The following is a 13,393-nucleotide window of genomic DNA, read 5'->3' on the forward strand; positions in this document are numbered from 1 at the left end:
ATTCTTTCACCCACCGATCTCGGGACATGCGAGCTTTCCCTTTCCGGGACGACACGCATGATCTCGCACGGCGGCGGGTCCAGGTCACCCAACCCGGGGGGTAATATTTCAATCCCGTTGCAAAGATGGCAAACACCGGCGCTCGTGTGTGTGTGTGCGCATTTTGCCATCATCCGGATTTTCACCTGGCGTAGGATTCGACCCGGAGTTTCGATTCTATCTCTTGGCAACAAACTTTCTAGCGTTCATGGAGTCAGGGGGTGAAGTGCGGGTGTGTGTGTGTGTGCGCGTCGGGGTGCGGGCGTTTTCCTATCAACAGGAAGCCGAACGAAATCGAGCCCTAGTCGTTGCTTGGGGCAGAAATAAATTCGGAATCCGCTCGACGACGGCACCCCTTGGTGGCGCGAAACGCAAAATCGTAGGTGCAAAAATGGCTAGGTGATAATTTTTTTTTCCCGCACTTCACCGGGGTGGTATCTCTTTCCCAACACCGGGAAGGGATCCCTCTCCTGCGATGGGCGCTCGTCACGACACCGACGCTCGAGATACGGCTGGTGGAGTCGATTTTCGCACGTGGAACCCGCTAGGCTTGGCGTGCCACGCATTTGTGCGCACGAGCGAGAGATTTTCTTTGAGCCTAGTTTCAGATGGCTTTCCCACCGGCGGCTAGAGCGATCATTCAGCCTTGGGTGCTCGATATCTAAACCGTTGAAGGGAGGAAGGCTATTATCGGGTGGAAGCCTGCCACCATCCCACAATGTGGCTCGACCTGTCACGGTCGGGCTTTCCATCAAAATGGCTCGTCGTAAATTTCGCATAAATCCATTCACGCATATCGATCGATAACGGCGTTGAATGGCATTTGGTGATGAAGCTGGCGCGATAGGGCGGCGTGGGGGCGACACTGGGTGGAAACTCGGAGGGTGGGTGGTAGGGAAAACTTTCATTTTCGCCCATCGCCGGCGTGGAGGAGGTGTGTTCCGCGCTGATCTCCCGATGATCTTTTGCCATCATTCACTGCGATAAATATCCGTTTCGTTAAATAGATGGCAGCCGAAAGCGTTCGCTCACCTAAGTATGTGTGTGTTTGTGTGAGATGGAATGTTCCGGCTGAAGTGACGGCGATCGTGGGCTGAGCAGGATCGTGTATTCTTATGGGCATAAATTATGATCGTTTATGGATTTTTCCCCGCTCGATAAACGGTGCCGCCGCCGTGGTGATTTGTGCAAACTCGTCAATGGGTTCCTTTCCGAAGGGTCCTAAGCGAACGAACTCACTCCCCCCCAGATTGGGTGGCGAGTCGAATGTGTGAAATGAAATAGGTTCAGGCGCATGGGGCTGGGCATTTTAGGACTTTCTTGGGGGTGCTTTTAACGACGCGCCCGTATGTGGACTTCCGCACGTTTGCTCCTGTGGCGCTGGGCGCATTTCATGGCAATAATCGGCGTTGATGAGCGTGTTATGAAGTTGGCGTTCCGTGGATGTAATTTATGTTATTTTAACGTCCTCTTTTTATCTGCACCCGGGCGCATTTCCAGTGTTTTACATTCTTTTGCCACTGCGTTTACCCGGGCCTTAATTGGCGAGGCGCTGCGAAGGAGACTTTCTCTGGAATGATGGCGACATTTAGTTGACCTTCCGTGTGTCTCGACCTCGTTTTAGATGGCAAAAAAGAGCATCGGATCTCGAAGCAGCTGTTTTTGTTTGAGAGATTTGGAGGTTCTGACGCAATTTGTTCTTTTTTAGAATTTTTTGAACCCAATGTTATGAAAGTGAGCCACGTACGCTCGTAAAAGCTGTCACGTTTTCAATGAAATGCTTATAAACAAGATAATGAAACTCGAACTCGCGTCGTGTCATGACGATGAGTCTTCGTTTGAATGAAGCGTAAGATCGAATGCAAAGAATTGTAAGAATTTCCGATGACGGTTGCCTACACCTACAAAAAGAGACGGCATGATGCGGAACGAAAGTGACAAAAAACGCTTGCATAATCAAACGCTGCTGGTGTACATGTTTAGTCTACGATTCATTAAAAACTCCACTCACGGATGTGCGAGACAACGGCATCAGCCAACAATGGGTTTCGCGAGACAAGAGCCCAATATGCAGATTACACAAACGAATATAAAAAGATCGTACAAAATTGTTAGACAAACATATTCATCAAATCGCTTCGTTCGGTCGTTTCCCTTCGCCCAGTGTCGTTCTTCCGTGAAAGCAAACCATCGAAACGTTGTGCAAAAAATAATCACCATCATCATCGCGACCGTCGAGGGTCGTGTTTCCGCAGTGACTTCTCCCAAGGCCACTTTTGGAGCGCTTGATGGCTTTAGCAGTTTGCTGGGCAAATACAAGACCAAATTAAACTGTGGTTGGGAAAATGTCGCCAAAAACGCCGCATGGCAGCATGGTTTGGGTTTATGTTGCTCTCTAACGCGGCCTCAAACTCCGACAAGTCCAAAAAGTCGTCAATTAATCCGCCCAACCAAAGGGAAGGTTTTCCGTGGTTTGTGTGTGCGGTATTTTATTGCTTTACCCCGCAGGCGACTCATTCTGGCGTCGTAAAATTAGAAACACGACAGGATGACGAAAGAATTGCACTGTTTGCGGCTCGCTTGGTGTCTTCTGTCAGAGGGATGAATACACGGGTCGGGTCGTTTCAGTTGATCGCGAGGGAGGCAACGATCGCAAAATGCTTCTCAGTGGCATCGTGCCGTTCTTGACAGCCGCAGTAAGGGTTCTGGCGGTCCCTTTAGTACCGCTTTATGCGTTTTCCCGTAGAGCAGCCGATCGGGAGGAATTCGCTTCACACTCTCAACCACAACGCCCGCCAGCTTCCACCTTGACAGCTTCATCACTCGATGGCACTCGATTGGCGTGTTGAAGTGGGCTTGTGTACACTTAATGTGCCCCTTTTTTTACCCATCCACCCCAAAGCAACCCCTAACACGATCGACGTGTGCGTTAGAGACGGCTGTTTGCGGTGGTTGTGGAATTAAAATGAATCATCGCATTTAATGGCGATCGTCCGCGGATGGAATGTTCTCTCGTTTAAGCGGCGCTTCGGCAGGAAAACGCACTCACTCACATTAATCACCAGCGTCCGGAACATCGAACCATGTGACATCGAGTGGGCAGCGAATGGAACAAATCTTACGGAGGAAATTCGCGGCAGGGCAGCGAATTGTGCACTTCCGGCCAAGTGAGATCTCTCGAACCTGATAAAACAAACCGCCGGCAGACGTTCTCCACCATTTGTCGCCAGTTCGATTGTGGGTCATCGCCGTCGGATGAAGAATTCTCACGACCGTCGTGCCAACGGAAGGTCGCTTTCTTTGACCGTCGTTCTGGTGAAAATCCCGTTTCCAGAAGCGCATAGCGTGTCTGGCCGCAGGCTACGCGATCGGTTTGCCGTTGACCGGCACCGTTTCGCTGGCACAACGTGTGTTGGGCCTCTTTTGTAGCGATCGGTGCCACGTTCAATCACTTCTCGTGGTGCGCCAGCGAACTGCCCTTAGCCGAAGGCGATAGATCTTTCACCGTGATCTCGCTGATGCGTTCTCCCTTCGCAGGGACGCCTCCGGGAGACGAAATCATGACAATATCGTAAACATTTCCCGACATTCATCGTGCACCATGCATCTCTTGGAGTCGCTTTTTTTCTTCTTCTCTTCTTTCCTTCTTCCTGCACGTAACGGGCGGTGAAAATGGGTCTTGAGAATTCTGACAGCGCGCGCCTTAGATTTATCACCCGTTTGCGCCGATCCACGGCTGCGGCTGCACATTATTTCCCAATCGCAACCGATCGCGATTCGCTCAGGTTTTGTGTCGCCTGCGGGAGAGAATCGAGATTTTTCCCTGGAACGGTTCCGTTGCGCCGTGTGCTGGCTGTCGAATAATTACAAAACAAGCCCCTACTGGCCAGCGATGCGAAGGGCCCTTAGGTTTTGGGAGGCGAAAGGGTGCCCCGTTTTTTTTCCTTCTGTTCGGAAGATGACGCCGTGAAGGACGAAACTGGGTCGAGAGCACGAGTGTCGAGATCGCTCGAGGGGACCAACTGGCCCAACATCGTCGAGGGGTCTTTTCCGGCGTCTATCTCGTACGGCTCCACGCTTTTCTGAGTGATCTTTTTTTTTCGAAGCGATGCACCCTACAGACGATGATGCATCGTTGGGCGGCCAGGGCTGTTTTGCATCTCTAATAATAATAGTCGGCGCTTGGCGCGCAAAGAAAGGGTCAATTGCTGGCGAACTCTCGCGCGAGCCTCGTTTCCTGTGGCTGCGATATAACGGGTGTTCGGTAAGGAACTAATCGATCATCGCTCTTATGACAAGGGCGCGCACATCGACTTGGCCGCGTGATCTCGAACTTCGTTTTTCCGGCGAGCTCGTGTGTTTGTGTGTGCTCGTTTGGTTTATGAGGTGAAGGTGAAAATGTTCGAATGATGGACAGTATCGCTCTATCCCTGCAGGCAGCACATGGAGCCTTGTGTTGTGCGCCTGTGTTCGAATGGAGTGGAAAAAAGGCATTGGGACATTTTTCAATGCATCGACGATTGCGTCGCGATTGCATGCATCCGTTCCGATAATCAATTAATGGGCAGAATCTCGCACTTCCGGACGTTCGTTCGAGAAAGTTCAACCCCATTCGTTAATTCAACCACTTCCTGTAGAGCTGCACCGGTCAATTCTCGCACCTAGACGTTAGGTAGAGCTCGCTTTTTGGAGGCATTTCGGAGGCTGGTGTGCGGTTTGCGGAAGCACTCCATAACTCCAGGGTGACCGTTTGAACCAACACCCTAGCGATATGCCATTTCCGTTCCCGCACCCGGATAGTCCAGAGCTGGCCATTAAAAAGTAAGCTCGTATTATTAATATCATTATTGCGTAGGCGGTGGCACGAACCTACTGCTTTCTAGCGGGATGTATGGCAATTGCTCTTACCGTGCGATGGAGCAGGCATTTGCATGCGAAAGTAGGCTCGCACACCTTATCGAACGGAGAGTGAAAAGGGTGTCTGGCGACAATCTGCATCTCACCGCCACCATTCAGGCTTTTCCGTAGGGATAGGGCCGATCGTCGTGTGGACAAAGTCACTCCATATCGTTCGATGGGCGATGGCGTCGCATGGGAAAGTGTGCTCCCGAACGGTGACGTTTCCTGCGCCTACATACGCGGACTGTAATTACTTTAACGCTCCTCCTGTGGCGGCTTCTTTGCGGTGGCATATCTCGAGAAGGCCCCTAAAATCGCTGGAGAGATTGCGAGTCTCTTGGGGATCGGTTTTCCATCGTTTGTGCACGCACGCCGGCCGACGGAATTGACGGAATTCGATAGGACTCCGTGTGCTCCCTGTGAGCCAGGTTGACCATAAATCTTGCCCCCTCCCAGCACCGGAATGGTGAATTAAGCGGAACACGGAACAGGCACCAGATTGGGGGAGAGAACCGTTTTTGCGTGACATAAGCAAATGAGCTCGTGATGCAGCGAATGTTCCAGAGTGGCGCTCGTTCACCTCCCTGAGTGGTGCTTTATTATAGCATTTTTGTGTCCACTAAATCGAGTCCATTTTCGAGCGGCGCCTGCGCGAGGGCAACGTTGCGGGAAAACACTTTCCTTTTTCCCCTAATCAAAGGCCCCTCTCGCGCGAAGGAGCGATGGATCGCGCGTCCATTAGCTCGGTCTAGCCGTTTGGGGGCCTGTTTTCGCACCCCTTTTTAGCGTCGCAACCCCTTTTCGCACACACTATCTGTTGCGCACCACGAGATAGGGCTGGATGGCGCGACTCGTGGGCTCACTTTCTGTGCTTATCGAGCGAACACCATCGACCAAGCTGCGTTCATTTCCTGGCCTGGCGTGAAGGCGTGTATCGATTGGTTTCGGTATCGCTTTTTTTAGCAGCAGCCATTTGGCGGAAGCTTAAAGCTATCCGGCTGCTCGAGGACGTTCATCTGGGTGGTATGATCGTGATAAAGGTTGGTAAAATACGCGTCACACCTGGTGGAGGAGATATGACCACTGAGATGATCGCCGCCTGCACGTTCCAGGGAGCCAACGACCTTCTGTCAACGCACGAAGTCGCATGTCATAACGTCAGTAAATAACAAATCGGAGGACTTCCATCGGTGGAATCGGTAGTTTGCTTTTTCCATTTTCGTGACCACCTCTGGTGCACTTGTTTGGTGATGTGTTCGAGCGTGCAGAGGGCTCATCCGTTTGCTCGCCTTACGTCACCACCACGCACGGAAAGAAGCTGTAAAATGGCTCGTTCGCCTCGGCCCAGTGCGTCTCCTTACCAGCGGTTGTGCACCGATCGGGGCTTGTGAACATTTTATCTGTTTTTGTATGAAAGCATTTTGGTTTTGTCCGTTGTCACGGCACTTAGCATGCCCGCCAACGACACCCCAATTGCAGGTGGGCTTTGTTTGCTCATTACACGAACATTGCCCAACGATGAGGGCGCATTCGATTGGCAAATATGGACAAAGATATCCAAATGGAAATGTTGAGTAAAATGCCTATCTCTCCCCTCTCAATCATACCTTTGTTTGGCTCGTTTTTTTCGGAGGAAAACGTGTAGGATGAAGTTGAAGTAAGCTTCTCGATTTTATCGTTAAAGATTGACAGAAAGCTTAGAAGAAGCCAAAATCACTCTGTTTGAAAACGAGCTCAAGTAAGCGTCCTCGATTTGTTATTCCAAGCAGAAGAAAAGCAAGATCTACGCTGATCCCCCGAGTGCAAGGTTAACAATCGTGAGCGTGCATCGAAGATCGATACACGTTTGCCTTGATCATCACCTATTATGACATCTGTGAGGCTCTGCTTTGTCCATCTACGAGATCGGAATGGAACAAAAAGGCACCGCGATCGTACGCAGCTCTTGCAGCAGTATGCGGTGTATTAAGCAGGTTGAGTAGGTTAAAGCTAGAAGTGTGATCTCGCCAATAGTACTGGTGGGTGATGGATACGTTCACGTCACGTCTCACGTAACTGGCCGCTCTAAGGGGGATGTTAAGCTACATTTTTACCACTGCAGCAGATAGATAGCACCAACATAACTCCTTCGATCCCACAACACTCGCAGAAGGCCTTGAGCGGTGGAAGTTGAAAGCGCGCGCACAGTTAGGTGATAGGTTTATTAAGTGCTTCCTTCCCTCGGCGGGCTTTTAGTGTTCCACCACACGATTACCAAACCGCGGTGTCGCATAGCCCTCCCGGAGGGTTTAGCTGGATGCTCTAGTCCCTTTGCTCGGGAAGGGATTGGACAACACTTATCTGGCTCTCGGAGGTATCCACCGGCCGCTTGAATGCGCACCATTAATCTTGCCTTAACGACATTATGCTAAGTTGCGGTAGGGTAGAATCAAAGCCAAACGTCACTTGAACCCCTTTTGGGGTGGTCAGTGTTTTCCGTGCCCATTGTTTCTGTGGCTGGTTTTGTACGTTTTCCATTTTGTTTGTGTTTTACTGCGGCCACCCTCGCCGAGGGGGAACTTGAATTGGCATTAAGCGTGCACTAGAATTTGGTAGAACCATAAATCTGTCCCGTCAGACCAACTGGCAATGACTTACGGGCTTTTGGGAGGAGGGTTGTTATTTCAGTCGGCGCAGACTTTGTTGCACCACCACACTCCATGGCAACGTCGAGGGAATTTGTTGCCCCACCGTGATGTTGGTGATGGCAACGGGTTGGAATTCGCTGACGGTGAAACACGAGCGATTCCGCCCAATAAACCAGCTCATTGCACCTAATTGTGGTGGATTCAATTAATTCGAAAATGCTTATTAGCCACGCAGCCCGCCGAAGGTTATGGTTGTGTTTGCTTTGCGGCTGCTGGCGCTTTTTTGTATGCTACCAATGATGAGAACGTTGCTCCGTTAGATGCGAAACGAAGCGCCAAATATTTTCCTCCACCACTGAATGAGGCTTGTGATGGAGGGCGCTCATGTACGTTTCTACGAGTGCGCTCGTAGTCTGTCGGAGTAAGACGAATTTTCCGGTTTTTATGCACCCTATCCACGCGCCGTTTAGGGTGTTATTTTTCACCAACCGTCAGCCAAATACATCGTAATCGGCTCACACACCACACGCGCCTCGGAGTCCTATTTCACATGAGGGAATATCGCTCATGCGCTTCATGGAGCCGGTGTGTTTTGCATTTCCCATGCGTTCGTGAAACTGGAGCACTCCCTATCGAATGTCTTTTCGGCGTGGTAGCCCCGTTTGCCATCCGAACTGCACAGCAGCTTGTCTTGCACATGGCACCAGACGGGAGTACTTGCTCGTGTTTTAGGCGAGCAATTATTTTGCTGTGAACACCGTGTGCGCAAATGGGCTCGAGGGAACGTGGCCGTGCGCGTGTAACGTGAGAGTCTGCCCGAGAGAGCTTTTGGCGCCTCGATGAAGTGAAAAAAAAAATGGGGCCGTCTTAGGAGTTTCGTTTTTCAGTTGCGATTTTTCCTTCGCCAGAGCTGCGAGAGCCGTGCCTTCATATCGTATACGGATTAGCTGCGGGAAAGGAAGCGGCCGTGTGACTGCGAAAAGTCGTGTATGCAAATGTGCCGTTGTTGCTGTTCGTGTTGTTGTGGACTTGGCAGGCGAAGAAAGGTTTGCGTGTTTGCAAGAGCAAACCCGAACACTGCTGGAAAAGTTTATTTGGCGGAAACCGAAATAAGTTCTCCATGGCCTGAGGAAAGGGCGCAGAAGATGGTGTAGACACGGTGGGGGCGATTGGCCAGCTGTGTACTACTTTGCTATTTGAATGCCCTTGGCCTCCCTTCGGTGAACTGTGGGAGAGTGTGAGCGCTTTTCGCCACCATCGGAAGCACGAGAAAGCGTGATGATCTCGATTTTCTTTTGGGTTCGAAATTTCCATTCTCATAAATAAAACCCAAAGGGTGGGTATATGGTTTGTGGGTTTGAGGGTGGTACAGAGGTGGGCTAAGGGTGTTGGGAAAAACAAATGAACACATACATTGTCGCTACCGGGTTGGTCACGAAGCGTTGTATATATCCCTGTGTCAGGATAGTAGCGTCATGAGATCTTTTTATTAAAATGTATGCTTCTTCTTTGGTTGATAGCTTTTTCCCCCTCTTAGGTGGCCTAATTATTGTCTCAAGGTCTTTATTTCATGATAAAACATAATGAAATTTTCGAAAAAAGCTACCAGATGTTGATCCGTTGACCCGAACGACGTGTGGAGCGTTTAACAGCGATGGATTGAGCCGGAGCAAACTATCCACATGAACTCGTTTTAGCACCGATTTAGCGGTGCGCAAATATGGCAAGGACATGGGCAGAAAGAAAAAACAAAAATCCACCTTAGCTTGTGGGATTTTTTTGGTTTTGTTTTTAAGAAACCAAAGGCCAACGAAGGGAATGGCGTTTCTTTCATCGATTGAAGGTGGTTGGCTTGAACATCGAAAGTGGAGGTTAAAGCCTGCTTAAGGTACTCAAAAATAAGTGAAAGGAGTCTTACTGAGGCTCAGACTTGACCGTGTGCACGAACGTGTGTTTATGTGTGTTGAAAAGAGCGAGAAAGAGAGAGAGAGAGATAAAGAAGGGAGAAAAGGTTTATGCTAACATGTACATGATTTATGCGAGCAGGTGAGCATTGAAGCTGGCTGGTTCGTTGAAGGGCTTCGGAAGTAGAAGAAAGTCAAGTCATTCGGTGGGAAAGTTCGCCCAGGCGGGATGACCTTGAAGTACGCCCGAAGCCACGCTCCTAGCCAACGAAGTTCATGTTAGTTGCTCGATCGATCAAATAATTAAAAGTGAAATGGCACTAGACCGCTCGATGGGTGGTCTTTCAGCAGAGGCCACCCAGTGAGATTTCCTAGGGGTGTGTATTTTTTTTCCACCCTCCGTGATATCATGATTTTTTTTACATCTCATCTAGAGCACCAGGTTTCCGGTTATGCAGGCACAGAAGAAGGCGAGCGATTGTTGAAGTGTTCGGTCGATGGCCCGATAAGGCAAGGTTGCCGCGAAGTCCGAATGACGAAAGTGGTTCGACTTCGATGAATGAATCACGTTCGCCAAAGTGAGCCAGAGTTGTTACTCGTACACACACACATGCTAGCCATGCGATGATGATGATGATGCTGATGATCGACACGATGATTGTCGAAGGAACCATCTGCGCGGTTGAAGCAGGAAACGTACTACGCGCCGTGGACGCATGAGTCGCCAAATCGTTTCACGCAATCCAGCAGCAAGGTCACAACAGATCAGTTTGCTAGTGGTGGAGTACACGGCAGTGTATGTGTGCGAGGTGTTGGTGTCCCCCACCGGTTTCAATCGACCAAGGCGTCGACGACATTGGAGAGACTACGCGTGATGTTGCCTTGGCGTGGTTCAGTCCACGTCGGTATCGCGCAATGTTTCCTTGAGCGTTATTAAGGCTCTCATAAAGCGAAACATAAAAGGGCAGGTGGACGAAGGATAGCCTTTGTTTTTGCTCACTCGCTCTTGCTCTCTCTCTCCTCGCACTCGCACCCTTGCTCAGACAACTCAACTCCTTGACGCTGGCGAGGAAGTCGACCAGAAGTAAAGTGAAATTTTCTCAGCCAATGTGTTGATTGCTTACTTCTGCCGTATGATTCCGGCGCAGGTAAAAGCATAATTATGATTAGCTAATTTTACCGTGTCCATTTAGCGTGCTCCCTCCGCCTCTCGGTAAATAATGCTTCAATGCAAAGAGCTGGTGCGGAGAGAAGGAGTAAAAATAGGGCCCGTTTCGTTACGACGCTATGATCCTCGGATAGATGGTGGCTTTCAGCTCCTTTTCGTGGATGCATTGGGTGAGCATCGAGGCAGATTGTGATAGCCGGGTGATAACGACTAGCCAGGCCTTGACCGGAGCCCGAATGAGCCACTTAGTCATGCCAGCTGGTAACTAATTCCGTCCGCCTTCCCACACCCATTCTCTTACCCTGCCAGACAAAAGTGGGAGGTCGGGTTGCCATTAGAGATCATTATGATGGACCCTCCTTCTTTACTGGGGCTTCAGGGCTTGGTCGATTTTTTGTTGTGTTCATTGGACGCATGTGCTCCAGTGCTCAGGACCATCATTGTTGGGTAATATATTCGCTTTTTTTCTTTTCTCCCCTTTATCCGCCTGTGTCACACACAACCGATACACATGCTGATGAGGAGGCGAATGATCGTGGGTCGCGAATATGTGTAGGTTCCTGCGTTGGGCATTAATTCCCATTAAGCATGCATAGCGTACCGGTGGTGCGCAGTAATTGTGCATTTAAATGCGGTTATTTCTTCGTCGGATGAATTTCGTAATTGGTAAAAATTGGTCCGTCCTTCTGGTTGTTGGGGGGTACGTTGAAGGACGCGGTATGTGATACCCGTGGAGGAGTGGGCATTGGTGCAGATTTGCATGCGCACTAGTCTTGAGTCTATGCTTAAGCTCACCTACTTACTCAGGGGCGCTATCTCTCGTCAGCTGGGCATATTGAATGCTCACAAAACGGTGCTTGATCGATTAACGCAGCGCGTTACGGCGAAAAGAAAAGCGTTTAATGGTCCTTTGTGGCGCCCACGCTGATCGGATTGTTGCAACAAACGGATTATAGATCGCTGATCGACTGCTTTCTGCTGGGGTAGTATTCAGTACAAAGGGAAGGTATGATACCCTCCGGAGTCTCGACGATGTCTTGCGAACTTCGGTATGTTGCCCTCTTTTCAGAAGGTGCAATCCCATGGGGTTGCATTTTGTGCATGTCGTTTTCGGTAGGGACGAAGCACACGATCGGTTTCGTTTAACCTGGCCCAAAGTCGCATGAAAACGGATCGCGTGCACATTGGAAGTGTTCGGCACTCGAGCTGATTGGGTAATGTTTTAGGCCACTGACCACCGCCGATGCAGGAGCTCGGAGACCGCGAGTTGGTGGTAATTGCAAAATTTTTTAGCAGCTGTTGTGTAGGCATTCCAAACGCCTCTTTTCAAAGCAATCGCATCGTCGCGATCGCACCTTTGGTCGCGCCTTGTGCCTGGTGCAAGCAAATTGTGTTGTCCCACGAAAAGCGGGCCGTTGAACCTGTTCGCGTCGATCTGGGTTACGGGCTTTTGGGGTGTCCGAATTTCCCAATCAAAGCGACAATCGACTGGCGCCTGCCACTGGCGAGTTATCGGAGAATCTTTCAGGCGCACGGTTCCCACATTCCTAGGCAAATCGAGGAAAACCGGGCGCGAATTGGGGGCGCATTTTCGTCCACGAGCGCGCATTCTTGACTTTTCGAGAGGGGGTTTGAGCGCGCCGGTGTTGGGTTGATTGCACGCTGAGTTTGCCTTTCACGGGTGAAGTAAACCTGTTCACCTGCACTTCGTACCGTTCCGGGGGTTTGACCGATGGCTGACCTCGTCCGTCAATTATGGTCAATATGGCACTTTTGCTGGGTTCGTGCGTCCGAGGATTGGGCCTCCGGAGCCGTTCAGGCGGTTGCGTCGCTTTGATGTTTTCCTACCCTGGCTGGTGATAATCAATGGGCGAAAGGGTCCGATTATCTGAAAGGGCTGGAAGTGGATGGCGTAAATAGACGATGATGGATTTTGACACACAAAAGCACAAGGCGAGGTTCGAGTGATGAACGCCTGCCGGAGGTCAAAGCCGGGGAAAAGCGACATCTTTCAATCGATGGGAAAATTGCTTATTGATTAGTGTGTGATTACTATCATTATGAGTCAAAGTTACCCGCTTCGACATCTAAAAGCGGGGAAAAGTTCCTCAGAATAAGCGCGTATTGATCGCTTAGTGGAACTTATAGTTATACCTCTTACATAAAGTGAGTCATTTTTCCCATTTTTGTCCTAATATTGCACCCAAAGAAAGCTGCTTATGCACCAGCTGCATTAGTCATCCAATTGCCTTGAATGCCTCGGCCATCATTCGAATAATGATGACGGAGCGTGTGCCACCGTAAACCCAACGTACTAGCAGCAGTTGCAGGTGGTAGAGCGCACAGTGTGGCGTGACGAGCTAGCTGATGTTGAGGGCTAGCTTTCTTCTATTGGACTTGACAGGGTGATAGCGACAATTATGGGTGCTGTGCGTCGTTGCAGCAGTCTTTATCTATCCGGTCCGGCCGTATCCGGCGTTAAGGAACATTCCGTTCGTGCCAGATGAGCTGTGCCCTGTGCTGGTGAACCGAACGTCGAGGAGAGTCAGCTGAAGAAAAAGCCATCTCGAAAAGTATTTCGAATTTTAATTTGAATCGTACGCATAGGAATGCACCCATGTGCCCTCGAAGGCCCTCTGGAGGTGTGCACCCTTCACTGTTTCACTGCCGTGTGTCTTTCAGGCTCGTTTTTTTTCTGCTTCTGATTAGTGGCATGAAGGAGTCGGTAGTGTCAGAGCGTGCGTGTGGGATTTCCG

This window comes from Anopheles nili, chromosome 3, assembly GCF_943737925.1.
Source record: "Anopheles nili chromosome 3, idAnoNiliSN_F5_01, whole genome shotgun sequence".
In the NCBI taxonomy this organism is placed as follows: Eukaryota; Metazoa; Arthropoda; class Insecta; order Diptera; family Culicidae; genus Anopheles; species Anopheles nili.